This window comes from Monodon monoceros, unplaced genomic scaffold (assembly GCF_005190385.1).
Source record: "Monodon monoceros isolate NGI ecotype Baffin Bay Population unplaced genomic scaffold, NGI_Narwhal_1 Super_Scaffold_11, whole genome shotgun sequence".
Classification (NCBI taxonomy): domain Eukaryota; kingdom Metazoa; phylum Chordata; class Mammalia; order Artiodactyla; family Monodontidae; genus Monodon; species Monodon monoceros.
The window spans coordinates 21,402,340-21,427,148 of NW_021703767.1; the positions used below are offsets into that span (position 1 = coordinate 21,402,340).

The 24,809-nt window shown below is 32.8% G+C and overlaps 1 pseudogene; it reads right to left on the reverse strand.

Moving 5' to 3' along the window:
* Window positions 1-13,586: 13,586 nt before the first annotated feature.
* LOC114891339 lies at window positions 13,587-13,817 on the reverse strand (annotated as a pseudogene).
* Between the last annotated feature and the right edge of the window lie 10,992 nt (window positions 13,818-24,809).

Consider the following 24,809-nt stretch of genomic DNA (forward strand, 5'->3'; position numbering starts at 1 on the left):
TAACTTTCTGTATTACATTTTTGTCACCCATCCTATGATCACATACTAGATCTTTGGGAACTAAAACATCCTTGAAGTTATTGTGTTAAATATCCTAATCTCTAACCATAGATTTTTATCATCACAGGCTATATATTTTTTATATACAACTGAGATCCAAGGAACATTTCTCTTTAGTTTTTGACTTCTTTTTCCTTTTATCATTTTTGTAACTTTCTAAGCAATATCTCTTCATGTTTAAAATCTCTCCATGTAATTTCTCTAAACCTGCCCTTATACAACTAAATGCTGATGGATAAAATCAAATAGGTGTCACTATTCCGTATATTCATAGTCACTAGTAGCAACTAGTTCTTAATCTCTGATTTTTCTTTGATGATCCTCAAGGAACTTGGTTCTTTGTCCACTGCCCGTGATTACTTCAAGTCATTTCAGACTATGTTTTTTCTCTTTCCTTTTCTTCTTATAAACTAATATACTTAATCCATATGGAAAAGAGCAAATCAAAGCCATAATATAGTAACTACTACTATAAAAACTACTAAAAAACTACTAAAAAAACTACTATAGTAATTTCTGACACTTGAATTCATAATTTCATCTCTCTTCCCTTCTCTTTCACAAGAAAACAGGTTTCCCTGTGATTAAAACACAATACTTCCCCTTGCACTATGATTTACCTTTCCCATCTCCCTTTAGGGACCATTTACTGTAATTTTCCCCTGCTTTTTTAGAACATAAAATCCTTCATTCTTACTGTACCTTTTAAGAAAGTATTCTAAAAAACAAACCCTTCTGTCAAATGAAATAATAAGGTGAAATATAAAACATTGTTACCTTCATTAAACTTGAATTCAAAATCTTAAAAAGGTAGAAATTGTGTATATATATATATATATATATATATATACACATTATATATATATATATATATATATATATAATAGTTACACTATGTTTAAATTTCTAACTCTCAGATCTCAAAATGAGCCTCTCATGCTTTTCTAGAATTATGGAATTTTACAATGTAAGGTTTAGGTTATTTAGTAAATAATTATTATTTTAGAGATGAAAGTGTTTTCTAATCACATTATTCTGTAGCGATAGAGCTACGATTATAATGTGTGTGTGCTTTTTCATTCTTTTTATTTTTACTCCATTGTTAATTCAAAACTATATTATCCAGCTTTTCTATTCTTTCCTAATTTTCCATTCTTTCATCATTTGCCTAGCTTTTTGTATTGGTAGAGAACATTGTTTTTTGAGATCAGAAACCCTGTAATTAAACTCCAGCTCATCTTCTTTCAAGAGTGAGAGATTCTGCACAATCAGTTTAACATCTCTATGCCTTACCATGCTGGTATATATATTGCCAAAAAAGCCTTACCATGCTGGTATGTATATTGCCAAAAAATAGTGGCTAACTCACAGGCTTGTAACCAGTCTTAAATATAATAATGCATATAGAAAACTTGCTTATTGCTCATCCATAGGAAATACAAAGTAAATGTCAGTTATTCTTGTGATAATTCTTATCACAAAATATTCAGTCATTTAATCAATTATTCACCAAATGATCTCTCATCTAGCATGTCAGTATTATTATTTTTATCATACATGCACTATTCCTCCAATTTTCCATAATTTTGTAATTATTTAGAAAACTTACTGAGAATCTACTACATACCAATAACTCCAAGATTGATGATATTCAAAGGTAAAGAAGGTTGACAAAAGTGTGGAGTCATCTGGGCAGAAATTTTCATTTTTATCTCCATATCATTTAACATTCTTCCTAGCATTCATGATATTCTCTTTATGGATCATACTTCCTCTGTCTTCTAGGAATGCAGACAACACTTATTCTATCATTTTAAAGAAAATCTCCTCTATGAAACTCTCCTTGCCATTGTAGTCCTACAGATTCCTTTATTACCTGAATTTTTCATTAATCTATGAATAAACATATTATACTAGTTATGAATTTCTTCTTACTGAATTAACACAAACTAAGTGGTTTAAATCAACACAGATTTTTAATTTCAGTTTCTTAGAGTCAGAAATCCAGTCATTAATTAGTTTGGTACTATGCTTCAAGATTTCTGAGAAATCTGCAATCCAGGTATCAATCAGAGTTGGGAGTGCATCTAAGGCTTGACTGGAGCAAGATCAGGTTCCAGTCTCACATCGTTGTTGGTAAGACTCAGCTCCTTGCAAAATTCTGGAGACTAATTTTTTTTGGCTAGTTTATCAGTCAGAGGTCACCCTCATCTCCTAGCTGGCTTTTTAGGCAGAGGTGACCTTCAATTCCTTACCACATGGGCCTCTCCACTATGGCCATTTGCTTCCTCAAAGCATATAAAACATAAAGGCAATGAAGCGAGTCCACTAGCAAGATAGAAGTTACAGATTATGTAATACAATAATGGTAGTAATATGATGACATCACCTTTGTAATTTTCCATTGGTCACAGGTCCTGCCAGTACTCAAGAGAGGGAATTCCACAAGGTCCTGGGTACCAGGATTTGGGAATAATTGGAGGAGGAGGCTTCTTAGAATCTGCCACACATACTGGTTTGAATTTATTTATTCTTTCATAAAAATATTGTTGGTTGAACAAACTTGAATGTAAGTTATTGGAAGACATATATATTTTAGTATGCCTTGTGATATCTTTGATTATTCATTTGAAATTGGATGACTAATTATGCCATTGTACATTGGTAGTATTTGAATTGAGCTTATTTAGGGAAGAAAACCTACTAGAAACAATGCTCTATGAACCTTTCACAGGGTCTATAATGTGCTGATTTTACAAAATTAATAAATAATAAGCCTAGTCAATTTAGTGGAACCTTGAGGGCTGTTTGAAAATAAATTTACTAGACAAAAAATTCTTATTTAAAAAGAATATATTTCATGTAATTAACTGTCAACTTCCCTTCATTTTATGTGACATTTAAGCCTCCCCACTTTTTTTTTTGTCTATCAAAATTAATTATTTTACTTATTCCACATTCAGTGCATCTGCTATGCCACTGAGTTCTATTGATTGCGATATGAGGTTTCTCAGGCTGAACACAATCTAAGTAATTTTATGAGAGTGTAAATAAGAAGATAAATAATAGAATATGAGAAATAGACAGCTATCACTCTAATGTTATTTGTGGGAGCTCCGGACAGACTGCTGTTTGACCTTCTCAAATGAGCAGCTTGCTTTCAACATCCACAACTGATGTACATACATGATCACTTGGCCATCAATACTCACAACCATCTGTTACGATGGCAACATGCCTGCTCTCAGAATGGTGTTCCAGTTTAGACTACAGGTGCCAAATGAGTAGACTGGCAGCCTGAGATTCTGGAAACACTTCCTCTTGTTCTGCAGAAAGTGATGCCACATTAACACCCACATGGCTTCTTACCTCTGCACCACCTGTTCATTATTTTTAGGCCAAAATTATCCATGAAAAAGGCCAATAGTGAACAGCTGACAAAGTAACACTGGGTGCCAATGGGATATTACAAAGTACAACATGCTGTCCTGTTTTTAAAAAAGTGACTGTATCTATTGAAAAGGCACAAAAATGTGCACGTGAAAAATTGTAGCACCCAAAGATCACTTTAAGAATAATGATTACATGGGTATAAATTATTTAACATAACATTATCTTTATTATTGTCCCTGTTGGTGGGGAATAGTTGACTGTCCAACTTTGCATAAATCACTAGTATTATGGAAACTCTCTTCATTATATGCCATGGTCCTATACTGTGTGTGTGTGCATGTGCGCACCCAAACACACTTTCTTTGAAAAACAATGACAAAGGAAGTGGAAAAATGATAGAATCAGAAAGAAGGTACTAGATTGGATTCAATAGTTCCAGCATGATTTGGCTTCATAACAGACAGTACACCACTAAAGTTATCCCCAACATTCTCTTCGGTTCCTTCCTCTTCATATACCATATTCAAGGCCAAAATAATAATGGGCTGCAATTAGTGTTTGAAATGTAAAGTCCCAGGTTTTAGCTTAGTTGAAGAAAAAAAAAACAAATTACTTTTACAGTCTACAGAAATTGTCAATTTTACTTTAACCTCAGTTAATGACCTTATCTCACATTTCATAAATATCATTCATCAAACAATAATCACTACTTACCGCACCCCCAAATCTACAAATTTGCTATTCTTCACTACTTTTTTCCTCCTCTTAACAGAAGATCAAAAGCTCCCCTTGTGCTCTTTCTCCTTTTTCAGGAATGGCTTTCATTAATTATTCCCTCCTGCTCTTGCACATCGAACCCTCCTTTCTATGGGATCATTCTATCAGTTTGTGGATAAGTGATACTGTCTCTCCTTATAAAGCAAACTAAAGTTGTCCTGACCCTATTTCCAGGTCCTGTCAGTAAGTTTATTCCCTAGAACATGTAAACTTCCTCAGAGAATGGTGTCCTGTGACTTCTCTACTTCAACACCTTGCTTCTACGTCTCAGTCAATTCCAATCATGTTTTGATATATACATAGCCCCTGAAAAAGCTGTTCTTATTAACTTTTTCTGGCATTCCAAGTTCCTGAGTCTCATATGTGTTTTTCTCTTCTTATCTCACTTTACCTTCCACAGAATTCTACAGAGATGATCAATCCTTTTTTTTAAAAAATTGTAGTTAGTTTACAATTCTTTGTTAGTTGCAGGTGTACAGCAGAGTGATTCAGTTATTTTTTTTATATACATACGTATTCTTTTTCAGAATCTTTTCCATTATGGTTTATTATAAGATATTGAATATATTTCCCTGTGCTATACAGTAGGTCCTTGTTGTTTATCTATTTATATCTACTAGTGTGTATTTGTTAATTCTGAATTCCTAATTTATCCCTCACCCCACCTCTGCTTTCCCCATTGGTAACTGTTAGATTGTTTTCTATGTCTGTGACTCTAGTTCTGTTAAGTTCATGTGTATCACTTTCTTAGATTGAACTTATAAGTGATAATGATATTTGTCTTTCTCTGACTTCACTTAATACGATAATCTCTAGTTCGATCCATGTTGCTGCGAATGACATTATTTCATAACCCTTTAAAAATAAATTTTTATTCTTTTTTCCCCCTTTCACACTGCTACTTCTTCTCTCAACTCTGCCACCCCTTCTCAGAAGACTTTACTGGCCTCTCCTACTCTATCTGTCCTCTAACTGGTAAAGTTCCTTAGGAATCAAGACTGGGCATTCTTTGTTCAAATGCTAAAATCTCATGTTTCAAGCAGTCCCATCATTTCTGTTGTTCTCCATACAAATTAGAAGTTAATTCCCAAATTCCTGTCTTTTTCCCATGAATCTCATCTGTGAGTCCCAGATAAGTATATTTATTTGTGATTGTTATTTCCACGTGGATGCACATCTTTCTGAGAAGAGAGTGGTGGTCTTGACTTCTGAAGATGTAGGTTTGGGGAAAGCTACTACCTGGAATGTATTCAATACTTGTCTCCATTCTTCACCTGCCTAATTCACTCAACTTTTAGGCCTCAGCTTTCTACTCCTCCCATCAAGAAATGTAATTTGATTATTTGCTTTCTGCCAGTATTCTGTGTGTTTCCTTCACAAGACCTATCCCTTGTGTACATGCTCAAGCCTAGCATATGTCATGGGACAGATTAGGGTCTCAGTAAATACTCTTAAAATAAAGTTAATATTTTTTTTACTGTAAGCTCAATTCTATTGCTCAGATGGGGGAACAGTAGGTGGGGAATATTTAGCCATGTAAATAAAAGTATTATAAATCAGTGAAGAGAAAAATGCATCATGCTTCTTAATACAGTGTTGCAACATACAGACTCAAAAACTTTTTCTCTACTATTTCACTGTTATTTACTTGATACACAGTAGTGTAAGTATGAGTTAATATATATATTGCACACTGTCACATTCCGAATTTCCTTTACTATTTATTATTTTTAGTTTAAATATATTTTAAAATACTTTATTGTCAGGGTGTATTCTGATGTTAAGAGATAAATACATTTTTAAAATTAAGTTCAATTTACACAAAATTGTCTTGTCTTTGGTTGTTATTTTGGTAACTAAGAGAGCTTAGTAACTTAGTTACTTAAAAAGAGTAACATTTGACAAATAAGCCAAATGTTAACATTTTTAACATTTTAAAACATAAACAAAAGGCAGTTATCCTCTGTCTGGTTTAAAATATGTCACTTCTTTTTTATGAAAGTAGATTAGTGGCTGTTCTCATAGCAACACTGAAGAAAAGTTTCATGTTAACCATGACTAGCTCCAAATACAGTCCAAGTTGGTAGAACTAAAATATTTATGATTAATATCTAAAAGTTCAACCCCATTGAACTGTAAGTTCAGTATATGAAGAAATTTTTTTTAAAAATGTGAAGAGATAACTTGCTCTATTTTATAAATATTCAGCACAATATAAGGATAAATCACTACTTTAAAATATTCATCGTATTGTGTTTTTCGTTATTTGTGGTGTGTACAGAGTAATAAAGATGAGAAATCCTTGGCCAAGGAGTTAGAAGAATTAGTTTTTGAGATTGACTTTGATTCTAACCAGTCATACAATCGAAGCCAAGCCACCTACTCATTTGGCGGCTTAATATCCTCAACTGTAAAATGAAAGTGATGATGAAACAAATGATTACTGGCACAGTTGTCAACTAAAATTCCTTATTAGGTGAAAATCATAAACTAACAGATTCAACAAGCTAAACAAATGCTAACAGAGACAAAATTAATCTAGACTGTCAGAAAACAGATCAGTGGTTGCCTAGAGCAAGGGGTGGGTGAAACATTGCCTGTAAATGCAGCAAGAAGGAATTTTCAAATCAATGAAAATAATCTGAAACTTTAGTAATATTCATGCAAGTAAGTATATGTTTCAAAACTTAATGAACTGATTAATTAAAATAGCTGCATCTTATTACATATGTGTTATACCTCAATAAAGTTGATTTTAAAAAAGGTGTGTGAATGGATCAGTAAGTAGTAATATGAAATACCCAAAATAATACTATACCAAGAATTTCATTAATGCACCTTCTTCATAGCTAAGGCTTGGTGATTTAGTATATTTCTCTAAATTCTCCTACTCAAAATGTATATACAGTTTACAAACAAGTGAAGGCAGCTTTTAAGCCAGAATTATTACAGATACTGTCATTCTTTTTTCAATCCAAATTGTTCAATCTTTGATTTCACATGCCTAAAATATCTAGTGAATTTATTGCCTAGAACAGATTTTTCCCCATGTTGGCTTAACACTCTTCTCAAAATTAGCAAATTCTGCTATACCATAATATTTCTTATAATCAAGTGGATGTTTAAAATATTTAACATAAGGATATATAACATAGAATTATAAAGAACATATGCGTGTGGAAGTTAATAAAAGAACACATTAGTTAATTAAAGCCACGCTTTTAAGAATAGTGTGTGCTGAATAAGGTTCTACAAATCTAAGTTAAATAAGATTGCCCTAAGATTTCATTTCTTCAACACCTCCATGTCTGAGAGCAAAATATACGTTTTCCTGAACTTATAAGTCAATGTGCTTGTGGTTGGGATTCTAGTGTAAGTGGAAGCAAGATCTCAGATATTGTAGAAAAAATACAAAGACAGATAAGATATGAAATCAGGCTTTTAAAGAAAAAGTGAAGAGCTATGAATTTAACAATCCATCTTCAAACATGTAACAAACAATGTACTAGATGAATGTAAGATAGTGTTTAGAAATATAAGGAAAAATGGGCAAACTATATCATATATATAATTGACCACTGTTACTTCATTTTATAATCAATGATCAAAATATGCAGGAAATAATTTTTATCAAATTTTTAATTTTAAAATAAATGTCACTTGCCTGGCACTCCAACTACAGTTGACTTTGAATCTTCTGTGATGTGACTAGTTGTTTATAGACAGTACTGTTTGAGATTCAAACTATAAACAGGACACTCCCTCATGTTCTCTTTCAGGTCATACATTCTGTAACTCTCTGGTTTTCCTTGTATATTACACTATACAGTGGTGACATGTTTATCAAAGTGCTTAGGTACAACAATGATCTTTTCCATAAAAATACACAGATATAGATTAACTTGCCAAGGTCATACAGCAGGTTTATAACAGAACCAGGATTAAAACTCCCAGAGTTCCTCACGAGTTATAGCAATCTTGTTGCAACATTCCTGTAAGTTTGTAGCCTAGATCTACAATAAAATTTATTTGAGCTCACACAAACTCAGAATGAAGGTGCCCCATGTCCATTTTAAACATGAAAAGAGTATTTTTTTAAGTTGAAAAAGATCAGATGTGATGTTTTTAATTGAGTAAAATCCATTAAAACATTGAACTATAAACTGATTTTAGAAATTCTGATTTAAACTTTACAATGTGATTTAGAAAACTTGAGGATTTGCCTAAATATAAGAAAGTGTGATATGTTGTCTTAGTCTGTTCAGGTTGTTATAACAGAAATCATAGGTTGGGTGAATTATAAACAAAGGAAATTTATTTCTCAGAGTTATTGAGGCTGGGAAGTTTAAGAACAAGGCACACAGATTCAGTGTCTGGTGAGAGCCTGTTTCCTTGTTCATTGAGTCCTCACATGACAGAAAAGATGCAAGAGCTCTCTGGGGGTCTCTCTTATAAAGGCACTAATCCCATTCATGTGTGCTGCACTCTCATGACTTCATCATTCCCAAATACTCACCTCAAAATACTACTGGGGATTATGTTTCAATATATGCATTTGAGGAGGCATAAGCATTCAGTCCATAACATAAGTGAAAATCAACATTTTTCTTATATAAACAAGTACTTTCACATGACTTTGAGTGCAAATATTAAAAATAAAAAGAACATATATTTGTAAGCTATTGAGGAATATATTTCATGTATAGGCAGTAGCAATTTAGCCCAACAGTAGAATGACTTGTATTGGAAATATAAGCTATACTCCATAGGCAATAGAGAGTTCAAATATGCAAATGGGCTAATTTAGTTTTTCCAGCAGTATTAAGAATTAGATAGCAAGGCCATTTTTCAGGAATATTGGGAAAACAGGACATTATTGCAATTACTCAAATGAGGAATGCTGAAGACGTATGTAGAATTTGCAACATTTGTAATAGAGGCAGTAAGTAGCTTGGAATTAATGTGACTTATCAGAGATACAATAATATATCCTTGTAGCTGAGAAAATAAGAAGGTTGAAGAGGAGAAATGTCTAGGCAATGATATCAAGGTTTTTTTGTCTTGAACGCCCTGGAAAATGGTGACATGATGAGCCAAGTTGATGTCTCGTTGGAAAATTAAGGATATTAAAAAAAATGAAAGGACAAACTTATTTAGAGATAGGTTTAACTTTTAACAGGTTGAATTATAGTCTAGCAGGATATTCACACTAATTTTTGGCAGGCAATTTGAAATAGGAATTTATAGATTCAGAATAAATGCTGGAGCTGAAGTAGCAATCATCCATGCAGAGATTTTAAACAAATGTCTAGTAATGGGTTATATAACTAGAGTTGGAAATTATAAAGTGAAAAATAGAGAGAGAAGAGGAAGAGGAAGAAGGAGAAGAAGAAAGAGGAAGAAAAAGATGGAGGAGGGTGAGGGAGAAGGGGAGAGGAGGGAGGAAGGAAGAAGATGAACTATGAAGGAAAGCTATATGTATAGTATATTTCCCAAATGTTTAATGAAGAAAGGTGTTATTGACATGTTTGTTTGGCTATATAGATAGCAGAGGTATGTGATGACTGACAAAATTATTAACTCTTTCATTTTCCAAGAGTATAAAATACAGCATATTTTTGGTAATAACATCCCCAGTCAGATGAATACTGAATACATGATGTACCCAAGGCAAGAAATAAAGAAGATTAGGGGAAATGAATATTCACTATTTCTGGTGATTCCTTCCATGGGAAAGGCCCTCCCTTAACATAAAGATCATATTTTCTTTCCAACCCTCATTTATTCCTCTCTTTGAAAGATGAAGTGCTCAATCTGATTAGTTAATTTGTGACAAGGAATTGGGCATGTGTAGCTTGGTACCATTCCCGATGTGGTATCTGCCCACCTGCTTGTACCCCCATCCCTGTGCATGCAGAAGTGACTGAGAAATCCTTCCTAAGGGAATAAATGAACAATGTCCAACAGCAATTAAAAATACACAGGATCCTGGAAAAAGTGAACTTAATTTAGGATATGGTAGAGGGAAATTCATAGGATGATGACAGGAAGAATTCAAAGGACAACAGCTATGAAATTTTCCTACAAAGTCACAAGTCCAGTTTGGAATGAGAGGATGGAAGGTTCCAGAAAAGACGTTTCAAAGGAACAAAAAAATATATACATATATAATAGATTATCTGGTAGATTTGATTGTTGCAAAATCAGTTTGAGAAGTGTTTTACTAAGTTGTTGGATGTTATGTTGGAGGTTTTACAAAACAATTAGATTAGAACAAAAAAGCCCTGCAAATTTTAAAAATAAGAAGATTGCTAATTAATACTTGGGAAAAAAAAAGGCTGCAGGAAAACATATATGTTACTAAAATATACTACTTATCATTGAATAATATTTACATAGTCATAAGAGGTCTCCAATTGAAATATAATTTACCACAGATGTTTGAAATATATTAAAAGAATTTTGGAAAGAAACCCTGAGAGTAAGTGGGGGTAAATATATAAGCAATCATCATCTTTCATAGAAAATCAGTAGATATAAGTAAGAAAGCAAAAAACATGAAGCATGCTATAGAGAAAATAGAGGTAAGTACTAAAAAAAATAAACTGGAAGTGTTGAAAAGTGGGCTCAACAGATCAATCAATGGGTAAAGGAATTACATACAGAAGATGGCATTTTCTGTTACTTTTAATTCTCAGTTTTCTGTATTGTATTTTATATCATGTTCCTTTATCATTTTGATAAAGAAATTTTTAGACAACACAACCTCTTTAGTTAAAGAGGTTGCATGCAATTGTCAATATTTTGAGTTATTTGAATCAAGTAGAGATAACATAACCATCTATAATAGGTACTAAAAAATTAAATAAAGATAATTGCCTATAAATAATTTTTTTCTAAATAGATGTAAATTCTGAGAGTAAGTTAGATTCGTGACAAGTTTGCTCATTTGTTAAGGACAGAAATACTTGATTCAGAGGAGGGGAAATACGGAAAGTACAATGGAGAAAGGAAGTAGTTTCTTGAACAATCATTCTGGGAGCTAGACTTATTTAAAAGAGAATATATGCAACCAACATTTTCATAGGCAAGGGGATGATCATTAACAAGAAAAGTTGCACCTGAGTGATATTATCTTCATGAATTAGGCTAAAGGTAAAGGTGGGGAGGAGGAGAGTTGATGAAAAGAGGTGCTATTTAGGGTCAGTGAGGAGAGAAATGATGTTTTGCAATACCTATCGAAGAACAGAAGATAATCTCTGCCACAGGAACAGAACATTTATCTGATGTATTTAATTATATGTGGATTTTAGAAACTGACATCAGTTTAGCTTAAAATACAGCTTTCTTAGCAGCAAATATTTTTTCAGTCCCAACCATCATTTACTCATTCAACCCTGTCCCAGGGCCACGTCCTCTAGCAGACTATTAGGATAAACCAGTGGTGGTGGGTGCAGGACAGATAATATGGAAGCTCAATAAAACTAGATCACTTCTTTTTTAAAAAAATTGCTTGCACCTCTATGCTCCCCCACCAGGGTCCTCTGTCCACAGCACAGACCTCAGACATGGCAGCCCAGGGCAATATGAATAGGACACTGTAACCACCAATCCTCTAAAAGGATAGGCCCCAGGTCACTGCTGCTATATTTTACTGATCAAAGCAGCACTGTTTCAGTAACATAGAGGATTCAACTCCATCTCTCAGTGGGTGGTGTGGTACATGCACAAAGAGTGCAGGAATTTATGGAGGACCAATTTTTAAGATAAATCAATGTCGGTTGTGTTGAAATTTTTTTTTAGACTAGTTTGAAATTACTCATAATTTTGCAAATAAATGACTAAAAAGTGTACTTCTAAGGAACTTTGAGAAAATGTATGAGCAGGAATTGAGAATAGTCTGCAAATGATAACATGGTTCAAACTATGAAATTTTTAACAAAATGATAAAAATGGGACTCACAAAGAGGAATATTTGAATAGGACATTTGAAAGGATAATAATAATAAAAAAAAACAGGACTAAAGAGAGAAACTCTTCTTGAACAGTTTCTGAAGTAGAAAGTACTAGAAGTTGAGAATACAACCCATTGGTGAGGTGGTAAATGTTTAAAATCTGGCAGTCTGGGAAAAATAGAATCTTGATTTGTAGGATTTGCATATTTCTGTGTGTATGTGTTATAGTCCCACCGTGATTTATTTCCAGCTAGTAACCTGCTTGTAAAATTTTGCTGAAATTGAATAATAAACTCTTGAGGGCTAATAATAACCAGCACCAGCATACCACTGTAGTAAATCCAATGGTAGGTATTTGGGTTTATCGTATATATTGTTGAAGGACAAGAAGTTTTATTATTGTATATAATATGTACATGAATATATTTCATCTTTTCAGTAAGTTTTTTAATCATTAAAAAACAAACTTCTGTACCTTTCATAGATAACTAGGGGACTATTCTAAGAAATTTTGTAAAGAGAGATGTGGACTCTGTAGATCATAATAAAAATAATATCCACTTGCTCAGAGTCGACATAAGTATATTCACTTAACATAGTAAGTTTTAAACAACATTTACAAGAATTCCCATGAATTCGAGTTGTTTTAAATATTTTAAAAATTATATAAAATAATGTGTTAAGTTGTAAAAGAGTTATATATTATGGCACTGCTTTGTGGAAAATTTATTCTTCTGAATAACTAAAAGATGCAAAACCTCTAGCAAGAATTGACCAATGAACTGAAATTCAAATATACACAATCAACTGTATTTGAGACATATAATATTTAATTGGTGAGAAAAAGCTAAATGCCAGCTCCATGAACAGTTTTCCAGAGCACAGAAAATTACTTGAATTAATCTAGATTCCAACTTCTGGAACCCTTGCAACAAGAAAAATAAAAAATAATAATAACCCCTAATGGCTAAAACATAATTACCATTTATTATGTCATTAAGAGTATTTTTTTTCCTAAACACCTGTGCTGTACATGTTTATGTTAAGAAACTGTATTTCCACTCTGAATACAACACAATCCAGCCTTGGCAAAATAATACATGTCTCTATGTAACACCTTGCAACTCATTTGGTAAACTTCCTCAAAGTTGAACTTTTTGAACTTCCGTGATACCTCTTTCAGTTGGCAAACTATTTCCTCTATTTTTAATCAAGGTTCTTTGAACTATATGTGTCCTTGATTTTCAAGGTATCTACAGAAATTCTTCTTTTTTTTTTGACTATTACAGAAGTTTATGTAACAAAAAAGTTCAGTAAGAAAATGTACATGACCCATCGTAGTAAAATGTGGAGAGGGGTCACGTGGAAGCAGTTGATTTCTCTGGTGAAGACAGCCATTGTTCATACTCCTTCCAAGGCTTCTAACATGATGATACTATTTCCTTGTATTACCACAATTCCAATGTTGTTCTGTTGCCCACTAGTTGCCATCTCCACACATTCATCTATCACAAGATTCAAAAAGGGATCAAATCCCCTCAATATTCCTTGGACATGTCTGCCACCATTTAATATTAATGATAACTTCTTGTCCATAAATTTATTCAAATCGGGAGGGTGAGCTTTGCTCATAATGTCTACTCGACGAGCTCAAAGATGCCACCAAAACGAATTCAAGCTGTCCCTCACGCTCAAGAGGTTTTATATATATATATATATATATATATATATAAAATAACTAGATATTTTTCTTATACATCATTTTAACAAAAGTGTATGTTAAATATGAGTTTTTCACCCATAAATATTGACCAAAACCAGATATATAAATCTATATCTATCTATTTGTACAATTTATTTCAGCATATATATATATACAAAAGTTATATTTTTATAATTTTTCCACTAAAAATTGGAGTATTTAAAACAAAGTGTTTTGGGAAATTAACCTGTGAGGGATTTGCAGAAATTCTTTAAAGTATGTATATATCTATGTTTATCTACCTATTTGTTTAGTCTATCTACCAATATGAATAGTGTGGTCCCATTTGCAACAAAATTGTTATAAATAAGTACCAACAATTATTTTACTGGCTTGAGTTATTAAAATTGAATAATTTAAGTAAAAATTCCAAAATATAGAAAACTCAGAACGTTTTAAATTAAAATATTCCAAAGATGGAGAATAAGTGAATTTATACTCATCTTAACCTGCTACATCTTTCAGATTATAGGTGTGTAACAATAGTAGATTTTTTTCAGCATTCCAGACTCACTTGGACCCTAAAGTCATCCTGGAGACTGCTGGGGAGGGAGAGCAAGAGGAAGACAAGGACATAATTTAAAGAACATATTTATTAAGCATTTGAGTAAAAATAACTTCTGCGACAATAAGTATGGAAAAAACCCAGGTGCTTATCACAGCTTATTACTCATGACACAGAAACAAACTGAAACATCTAACACTATAGCATAATAATCTTACCTAAATCTTCTGATCCATTACATAAAAATCAATGAAATAAATATGAAAGTGCATTTATGCTGAAATTGGGCTCTTATGAAAAAAAGTGGTAATAATTCTCAACATTTTCTAAGTTTTTATAGAATCAAACTTTTATTTTGTGGCTGTACTAGACGCTAATATATGTTTTGTTAGACCTGGAGAATTTTTCTTATTATCATGATATTCCAATATGAAATTTCTTCATATAAACACATTTTAAGTCCTCAGAAGATTAGATATGATATTTAATGGCAAATGAAAGACAAACATAGGAATTGTATAATTAAAATCAAACATGCATTTTTGTATTTGCTCTTCCTTAAAAATAACTGTTGTCACAATTAGTTCTAATTATCGTGAAATATTTATAACATTTCTAAAAGAGTGTGATACAAACATTAACTTTCCTAAGTGCCCTGTGCCTCTGAGTCTGAATCACAGGATCCACAGAAGGACTGAAAAGAAAGTAATTATAATTTTAGCTAGGGTTATCTCTAGTGAGGGATTAGTGTTCTTTACTTTTAAGCATTTATAATTTCCAATTTTTCAAGTTGTTTCATTAGTAGGAATTTTTAGGTTTGTTTAAAAATTATAAATGTATTTAGAAATTAATAGATTCTGTGAGGAGTTGTATGCCACAAAGACACATTTGAATTATACTGAGGAAGTTTTGATTTAGAAAAGATAAATGCATGTCAAAGGTCTCAAGACCAGGCAGTAGCAGGGTCAGAACTCCCATTACATTCTATAAAACTCCAAATCTCTGGTCTTCAATATTATCCTACACTGCCTATATATAAAGGTGTATCCTGAACTATTGAAGCTTCAAATGGACATTAAACCTTAATTTCACAGAGCAACATGAATGTGCAACCCATTAACAATATAGGACTTTAATAATCTATCAATTTGTAAACAAATAGTTTTACAGTAACTGAGAATCACTAGCCACATCTTTGGAATATATAGATTTTTGGTTGAAAGGCTAATAGATATTCAATAATAACAACAAAAATAATCACAATGGTAATAACATAACCTACAAACATAAATTGTGTAATCAGTGTTCTTCCAATAGCTTTGAATAATTTATCTCAATTATTCCTCACATTAAACCATTACATTTCTATTATTTAGATGAAGAAAATGAGGTTTACAGAAGTTCTACAACTTGTCCAATATCACAGAACAATATGGTTTTGCAGTGTCAAGTTTCAAAACCTACTGTGACCTCAGAACTTACTATTGTAATAAGGACTTATGATTTGAGGTTTGCTGACAGACAAAATTATAACAGGAAAAGCATTTCTGGAGTAACAATTTGGAAAGCTTGCAATTTGTTCAATCCTTTATATCTATCTCTGTATCTATCCTTTTTTATTTATATCTATATCATCTATATCTATTTCTATCTATCAGCTATCTATCATCTATCTATATTGAGGCAGTGATAAAGTGGTACACAGTTTTGTTTCTGTTTTTTAACAGAATGAGATATCTTTTATCATTTTTCACAGTTGATACTGAAAGAACGTTTAACATTAAAAGTAAACAAAGTACTTTTTTTGCGATGTTGAAAGCTCTTAGAGAAAACAAAGCATGAAAGCAGTGAATGCATTCCTTCTAATAAAGTAATTCTTAACTTTTTAAAAACTAAGCATCAAAGTAAGCATCTATTTCTGGACATAGTTAACATTAATCTGACTTCTAGACAAGCTGTTTGGCAAATTTTACTTTAATTGGCATTAACAGTAGAGTTTTATTGGAAAGTGTTGGCAAGCTTATATGCAAACAACCTTCAGTATAAAGGAGAGGTTCTGGAAATGTGATGAGAATTTATTATAGTCTTCAGCATTTACCCAAAGAGATATACTGAACAATGAAACAGAAAGAAATAAGACCATCCATCACTTCCTCACAAAAGGACCTAAGCTCTTATGTCCATTAATACTGTTACATTCTGTCAGCAGTCAATGAGAAGACATCACTGAAAAATTCTCACAAAAGTGTTAAGTTATACATATGTCCAAAAAAAGGCACTTCCTTCATTCTGGTTGAACTTAGTCCAATACCATTTTACTTTTTAACTGAAGAAATTCAACTTAAGTATTCATGGTTATTGTTATATAGTTATTTAACTGTATTCTCCCTGTGAGGTAAAGAAATAATTAATGGCTTCTTTTTTTTTTTTTTACTTAAAGAGGTAGAGATTCTTTGAGTCTTTATTTACTAGGCTCTGATACAATAATTACATTAGTGTCTGTCCTACCATGTTGAAGTGTAAAGTGGCTGGTACAAGTGACAGCCATGGCATGGTGAGAAGAACATTTCCCACCAGGTGTGTGCATCTATCATGGCACTTATCATTCTCTGTTGTAATTGTTTGGTTGACCAAATGCTGCTTTGTACAGCTATACGTTATCCTTCTCATTGTGTGGAAAGCCACAAAAAGTAGCTGTAACACACAAATACCTGGACAGTTTTCTACCATATCCTTTAAAGTCTTAGTTGAGTGAGTCTGAATGCCAAGGTATGGCAGTTGCACAATTTATAAAATTGTTTTGATTGCATGTAATAAGAATCTAAATATCTGCTCTGGGAATGAAGGGTGGCAGTGTGCAGTCCATGTCCTTGATCCCACTTTAACGCAGCTTATTCTGTACTTTAAGGTTTTTTACTTGCACTATCCTTTGTCATATAGCACTATCTGTAGTAAATGGCTCTCTTTGGGTTACAAGCCATGTAATCCTAACTCAAACTAAAATGCAAATTACATAAATAAATCTTAAATAAGTTTGCAAATGAGAGAAAAAATAATCCATGGGTCTTCTTACTTTCAAGTGTAGGTAGATCCAAGATTGTAACTAAGCCTCTTTGCCATCATTGGTCTCTCATGTTAAATCTGCTTCTCTTTGCCTTGGAATCACCTACTGTCCAGTGCTGTCTTGATATATCTGGACAAGGCTAGCACTGAATTTTATGCATATCATATTTTTATCTAGCACTATCAGAGGAAACGGAATTGTCTTTTTCAGTAGGTTCAGTGAGGAACTTGCGACGATTATGATTTACTAACAATTCCTATAAAGGAGTCATTTGTTCAAAACGTGGACCGAGAAAAACTAGCCTCCTCCAAAGCATATGAAACAGGGTTCATACTGAAGGTATCTCTGTTATGGGAGTAGTAAGAAGAAATAGTGTGATATATGAGTTTATGGTACTTATTTTCACATTTGTGCTTATTGACATGAGTTATTGAGGTTGAGACATAATTTTAAAGTCATCATTGTTCTCATATTGGAAAGAATATGCTTCAATTGCACCAATGTCATTTCTGAAACAGCCACCTTCTCTCCTTACCCCTGGAGACCGAGAGCACTAGAATCACTACACATTTCCAACTGGAAAAGCAATCATAGTTTAGATATGATAATAGTATTTTATAATGTAGAATATATTCATTTTTAACTGAAATTTTGCTTTATCTTTGTTTCTAAATGCTTAATTAAGGCGTATATAAATGCCATTGCTAAAGAAAAACCATATAGTTTAATTACCTGAAGTTTTAGTTACCTAAAGCACAATGAATTACCTTTATGGATCATATATGAAAAAAAAAACTAGGCATATTCTAACTTCCATACAAATGATAATAGGTAGAAATGCTCCTATTTTAAAATTTTGCTCAATAGTCATCTATGACTAGACACTGAAAGCCAGTGGAAGTGACTCTGTATCCATCTTAGGAAAAGGCAGCTACTCTTGTCTGTGTGTCTGTGTTTTTCTAAATTATTTGGCCTAGTTCTTAATTTGTTTCAGCATTGCGGTACATTCTCAGTACTCTCTGTGTATCTCTAATTCCTAAAAGAAACACTGATTTTAGAATTAATGAAATAAATGGAGCCTCAGAACAATGTTTCCTAATATGTTTACTCTATATTTCAAAACATTAAAGTGTATTCAGATCAATGAAAACTGTATTAGAATGTGATGTTTCTGAAGAAACACTAAGCAACACTGACTGAAAGTAGTTTAAATGAGGTAAAACCAGCTTAAACTTATTTGTAAATTTCACGAATATCCTTCACGGTATAAAGAGAGAAAAAGACATAATGAGGTTAAATGACCATTTGTTTTTCACCTCCTCTGTAATTTTGAGAATTCCAGGTGAATATGTATTCATGTAAGACTGTTTTTGGAGGTATGATCACTTAAACAGTAGATTTCATCTTAAAACTTTTATTACATACCGAAGGGTAACAGGACGTGGCTTTGAGGTTACAGCCAATGGTATTTAACAAGATGTTGTTCTTACTCAGTTTATTAACGTGAAAGGAGAAAGAATTGCATGGGCAGACATTATATTTAAAGATAGGTTATTGTTTCTCTGAAAGGATATATATTTTGATTCAAGCCATCAGCAAAAGGAGGAAACATAGTGATATATGTGACGGGTGGTTGTAATGAATAAAACACACTTCTTCTGTAGGAGATTTTGATTGTTGGCCTACCAGGATTGTCAGTGTGTACTAAAAAGATATGTAGGGCTACAGGACAAAAGACTAGACTTCTTTCCTTTTTATTGTTTTAAATAGCAAAATATTTAATATTTTAAGAAAGAAGGATAACATTTTAAGAGTATAATATGAACAATCAGTATAATTTTAAAATAAATACTAATAACACAAATTTTCTACATTAACTGTGTAAATAGATCAATTAAGAGTGAGTTAGCAACTTCTTAGTTACAAATTATATGAAAATGGTTGTTCTGTATCATCAATCAGGCAGGAATTTTATTTGCCTTTATATAGCCATACAACATCTGATAAGTATGCTTTGGGGTCCAGTTAGTCGTTAGTCTACACTTGAATTAAGGAGAGAGATGCTTTAGTTTCTTTCCAACTCTGATCTAAGAGGTAATAATTTTTCTAACCATGGTTACCATTACACATACAAAGACATAATTAAACTTCAATTGTATTCATTTTCCTACTTCATTCATCCAGGAATTAAAATCCTGAAATAAAAGATAAAAGACAAGCCTTTGAGTGGTTTTGGAGGAATATAAAAAGTAAAGTGGGAGATTTCCAAATTTTTAGGCCATTTAAAATTTTCAAATACTTAAGATCATTTTTTATTGTCCCTCTCACTCACGTTATAAAGAAAAGGAAATTAAAGTAAGTCTGTATTAAATACAGTACATTTTCCAAAATGTAGTTCTTAAGAAAACAAAAAAAGAGAGGGCAGGCAAACTATTAACAGATAAAGTACTTACATTCAAATACACATGTCAAATTGTCAGAAAAATTAATTTATTCTAACCTCCTGTGACCTCTCTCTCCCCCAAGTCCTGCTGTAATTACACTATGCAAGATTATGCTTAGCATTCTATTTTACCCCAAAATGATTTGCTTCCTAATATTAAAATATGCCTTAGTCTTATTCCCAAAACTATTTTAGTCTCTTAAAATAAGGACCATACCTTAAGAGACTTTTATGTTTGTAAGATCTTCATAAAAGTTTTGAACCTATGGTAGGTTCTGTATATTGTTTAGTCAAAACAGCTAATAAATAATTTGCCTTTTGAAGGTGAAATATTTATTTAATGAAAAGCTAAATGTTTCTTTAAAAATTGGAATACATTCTCCCTCTCTCCCTTTCTGTTCTTCTCTCTTCCCCTTTCTCATTCTCTTTCTCTACACAAACACACACACACACACACAAACACACAAAGATATCATATGCATGTTTGATAGCAAAATGCCTAATCCAGAGTGATACAGTCTTATATTGTGTTGTATATAACTGAGGTACTTTTCATAGAGGGAGTATCAAACTTCAATTGGTATAGGTACTGAAGTTTAGGTGCCAAAAGTTTAGACATAGAAAAAAAAAAATTCCTTTTCAGATGCCCTTGAAAGATTGGTACTTTCTTGTCTCAGAGTTCTTTGTTGTTCCAGATTCCTCTCTAATTTTGTTTGTTTGGTTTTGCTTTATCTGTGGTATTCTCACGTATTAACTACTCCAACATCAAACATACTCTCTTTCCAAAGAACAGAGAATTAACAGAATAATGTGGGTACAATCTTTCTCTTGATACAAATAGCATGTAGTCAATCATTCAGTATATTTGCAATCTTTTATTTTCTTATTCTTTCCAAAGCTGAGGGTGTGGCCCTGTTCTTCCTGGAAAACACATAATATTGGCACAAGGATAAACTAACTGGAGGGTTCAACACAATGAAGAGTTCAAAAAAATGTAAACATATATGGTTACATGATTTGTGAAAATGGCGAAAGCAGTACCATGGAAAAAAGGCTGTCCTTTTCAACTGCACACAAGCATGCACACATTTGTGTGCACACACAGACACACAGACACACAAGCTCATAATTCCAGATAAATTGCAGATCTAAATGTTTAAAGTAAAACAGTAAAGCTTTTAGTAAAAAATATAGAACTTCTTGACCTCAGAGTAGGCAAACATCTCTTAAACAAGAAGTAAAATTTATTAGTCATAAAAGGAACAGCATAATTAATTAGCTGTATTAAAATTAATAACTTACATGCATTAAAAGACACCATTGAGAGAATATGATTGGAGAAGATATATTGCAGAAGATAGATAGATAAAAAGTGTGACCTTGTATGTATCATATCAGGCAACAGACTCATCCTGTGTAAAGAATGCCTACCAATCAATTAGAAAATGACACATAAATGGACACAAATCTTGAATGGTTACTTAACAAGAAGATACTTTAGTGACCAATTAGTATTTAAACTTTGTAGAACATCATTAGTCATCAGAAAAATTCAAATTAAACAAACACATGATACAACCAACAAGTCCCAAAACATAATGGGTGAAATGTTTGACAATATGCTTGAAATATTAAAGTGTTAGTGATGTTGTGGAATAAACGGAATTTTTATACCTTCATAGCTTGTTGGTTGGGGTTTAAATCGCTACAATCACTTCAAAAAACGATTTTGCAGCATCTACTAAACCTACCTGGATACAGTGCAGACCTCACTGAAGTAGATACCCCTAGATGATGGTTGTACTACTCAAGGTCTTCCCCAGCTTGTCTTCATTGTATCTAGACCAATAACTATGGTCAGGTCTCAGTATAAACAGATGAGAAGTCTGTTCTGAGAATATAATCTCTCTCTGTCAGGAGAATATAATTTACTCCCTAAATGAGTTGTTAGACCAAGGATAATATGTCCTGATAAGAGCAATGAAAAACATGTGAGAATGTATTTTAAGTATGCTGACCCAGAGGGAGTAGATTATAAGGCTACATAAGGGAAAGTTAACTGACACGGGGTTGTGGAAACTCCTATAATTCAGGATTTAATAGTCTATCAATGATACATTGATATAGAGCCAGTTTTTGGATGCACTTCTTGAATAGTTCCTTGAAAGTTGCACTCAATGATGCCCTAATGTTATGAGATAGAGATAACAGAACTCCTTTGCAGAAAGATTTGAAAGCTCAGAGAATTGGACATGTTATGTTTACCAGAAAATCCCAGACAACAGACACTTCATTAAGACAGTAAGAAATGGAACCTCCATCACTGGGCAGCTACATGGTGAATTTCCTCTCTACCTCAGGGATTATGATGGGAGATATCTCCATAGAACTAGGCTCATTAAGGTTGAGTGATGTTATGAGTGATTTTTGAAAAGCAGAAATGCAGTGTTGACCCTTAACTATTAGAGGTGAGGTGGGCACAAACATCAGCATGGACAGCAAAACAACCGTGGGAACCATGTGACCTTAATATGATGAAACTCAATACACAAATCTATGGCATTGGTTAATAAATTATGTCTTAACCGTGAAAAATGGGTAGGAAGCTAGGCAATGACTTTACAAACAGGAAAGTAAAAGGAGTTAGTGAGAAACAGGTCAGTTGTGACAATGGAAAATTACAAGTCCTTACCTGTTTCTAGGTCTGATCAGATTTTAAGATCCATAGCCCATATATTGAAAGCAAGACAGAATACCCTTTAAAAAGACCCAGAAATACCACAAACCACCACTATATAAGTATTCCCCCAGTTCTTTCCCAGAGAAATCGGCAACCATTCACCTTAGCAACTGTATACGGGGGAAAACTGAATACCTAGGGCATTTGATGGTTATTCGTATAGGGTCTTGATACTAAGGAACATGAATTCTATTATGGACCCCCAGTGAGAGTGTGGTCTTATGGCTGAAGATATGAATGGAGTCCTAGCCCAGGACTCTCTTACAGTTGGTCCAATATTTGAGTTCCCAATGTTGTTCGTTTTCTGTTCTCAAATGCTTAATTAGGATAGATGTATTAAGTAAAAAACAGAACCCTCATATTTGTTCCCTGATGTGAGGAAGTATCATCAGGAAAAGAAATCATAATCCATTTCATATACTGGGTCTACCCTCGGTGACTGAGAGGATGGAAGGATGTTGGTCGCCATCATATCCTCAATCAAAACTATGCAGATGAAGCTGAATGATATGGACTACCCCAAATATAACCATTTAGTTAAGCTTTGATCTTAGTTTACTTCCAGTTATGGGGTTTTTACTAGCACTAACTAACACAACATCTGGCACTCAATATGCAGCAACTGGTATGGCAAATGTTTTCTGTTCAGTCCTCATCAGTAAAAAGAATCAAAAACACATGAAAACAACAGGGCACTTTATCCTCTAGGTCTATGTGAATTTTCCTTCTATCTGTTACTTTATATTGTAGTTCACAAGGATTCCTATCATCCAGGCCATGGGTTGGCAAACTACAGCCCATGGGCCAGATCTGGCCTGCATTTTTATGCCTGTGAGCTATGAATGTTTTAAAAATTGTAACGGAGTATAAAAACAAACAAACAAAAATGTGATAGAGATGTTTGTGTCCTGCAAAATCTAAAAAAGTACAGCCAAATTCCAATCTAGGCACTCTAGGAGAATATTTTTCATAGCTACTGATTTGGGTAATAAATACACATACAGATATCTCTGTATTAGGCAGTTTTTTTTAAACCTCTTTAAAAATCTTATTTAATTATCACAACAATCCACTAAGGTGAGTCGTGTTATTGTCCCTCTTTTACATGTGATACACTTGATGCAGCTCAGAGCGGTTATGCGACTTGCGAAAATCATCCAGCTAATAAGTGTTGGAGTCAGTATTGAAACCAAGGCTCCTTGTTTCATATTCTTTCTCTTTAACGGTCCTTCTATGATTGGAAGAATTATTATGTGCTTAACATACTTATGATCAGTTGAATTGATGAGATAAATGTATATGACATAATCTGAGAGCAAATAAAATACAGAAAATTATTTAATGTAAAATGATTCAAACAAGTAAATGAAGTTTCCAAGTAAAGTCACCTCATAGTGAACTTCTTGTCCCTTAAATACTTCTAACATGAAAATACACATTAGAATTCATTAAACACGATATGAGAATAGGTAAAGGAATGAAATTATTATTACTCACCCAGCAATACCATAATCTGTCATTTTATTTGGTGAGATGAATTGAACAACAAAATGGGCTAATCTCAGTAGGTACATCTTGCTTTGTTAACTACCTGTAGACCAAGAACAAATTAAATGTGTATATCATATTACATGTTCAGTAGTCTGTTGCTATGGTAACGGAGAAAAAGAGGATTTTAGTAACATGAATTTCGGTGTAAACCAAATTGGAAAGGCAATAATTACTTAAAATAGCCAATATCATTGTTAATGAAATTTTTGTCAGCTCATAAGAGGGAAAACAATGTCCAGGGCCCACTTACATCTATAATTTGCCACAATTTTTGAAAGCATACATGATTTTCTATTAGGAAGATTATAAAATGGCAGAAAGCTCATTTAAGGTAACTGAGAATGACAATTTATTTGCTTCTTATGACCAATTTGTTGTTTGGGTGGGAGGATGTTTTAATGTATAATTCCTTCTATTTTATTCTGAGTTAAATTTTGTAAGTGATTTTAGAAGCTCTGTGGAAATAAACACAAAACAGGCCCTAACATAACAAGAATACCAGCATATAAATTGTGTAAGTGAAATGTATTTGTAAGAATAGTACATAAAGGTACAAATT